General features: G+C 37.5%; 1 long non-coding RNA gene across 1 annotated transcript; it reads left to right on the top strand.

Annotated features, from left to right (window-relative positions):
- LOC119594448 lies at window positions 1–988 on the top strand. Its single transcript, XR_005230621.1, has 2 exons — window positions 1–33; window positions 324–988. It is a non-coding gene; the product is annotated as an uncharacterized LOC119594448 (long non-coding RNA).
- Window positions 989–1164: the final 176 nt, after the last annotated feature.

Below are 1164 nucleotides of genomic sequence, written 5' to 3' on the forward strand. Positions count from 1 at the left end.
TCCTGATGCTGTTTAAACTTTAGAAGCCTTTAGGTTAGTGCTTCGGCGTGCAATTGCAGTTGCTACGTCATGTGTGAGGATAATGTAAATGAGGTCTGAAAGCTCTCGGTCTAAGAGTCTTGAGGGATCCTCTTACTCTGAGCAAATAGAATCGTAAGAAAATTAACGCTTTTGATGAAATGCATTAGATGATAGCAGTATGATGAATTATTGTTATTCAAATGTTTGACGGTAGTATATTCTATAAATGACGTCGAAGGAAGTATATCTAATGATCTTGGAATTATCAGGAGTTCTAATTCTTTTTTCCCATTTTCTTCCAGCGGTTGTAAGAGGGTGCAGAGTGGCACCTGAAGTCAGATACCTGGCGCTCTGTTCCCCGGACGAGCCTCAACACCAACACAAAGGTCAACTTAAGGAGATAGGGAAAACGTAGACTTAATTTCATAAGTTAAGACTTTTGCTCTCGAAGCAAAATATTAGAAAGAAGACATGGAATTGCTTAAGAATATGAAGTATGTTGTTTCATAAGATACTTACTTATTTTTTCTTTTTATTTATATTTTTGAACCATTTTTCCATCAGAGAATAATGTTCTGTGTAAGAAAGTGCTGTTGTGGTTTAAGGCTTCATGAATGGTATTGTAAGGGTCTAGTCGTCTCTCCTGTAATCATGTCTCCACATTTTTCATTTCTCTCTCTCGCTAGAAGTCAGAGATTGTAAATTATTTTGACAGCTGTTCTTTACTGTCCACTCAGCAGATGATGTGTCAGTAGAAGTAAGACAAATGTATGTTGCACTTCATTTTCTGAATTCAAAGAGAGCACTTCGAGATTAGGTTCAGAGATGAAAGAGTTTTGGAAAAAAAAAATCATTAACACCATACCCCCCCCCCTCAAAAAAAATCATCCTAGAGCTATCCAGTTCAGGATTAATTGATTGATGAAAAGAATATCCTCCCGCACTCAAGAATATCATTTCAAAAAAAGAAAAAAAAATATTGATTTTAAACTCTTCCAGTATTTTTGCTAGACTGCATGGGCTCAATGAGTCCGGTGCCGCTGCAAGTGTCTGCTAGCTTTTGTATTCTTAAAGATAATTATTCTGCTGCCAGATTCATGGAAGCACCGAGCATTTGTGCTTCTTGGATGTGCGCGCGCGCGA

Source organism: Penaeus monodon, chromosome 33 (genome assembly GCF_015228065.2).
Source record: "Penaeus monodon isolate SGIC_2016 chromosome 33, NSTDA_Pmon_1, whole genome shotgun sequence".
NCBI lineage: Eukaryota > Metazoa > Arthropoda > Malacostraca > Decapoda > Penaeidae > Penaeus > Penaeus monodon.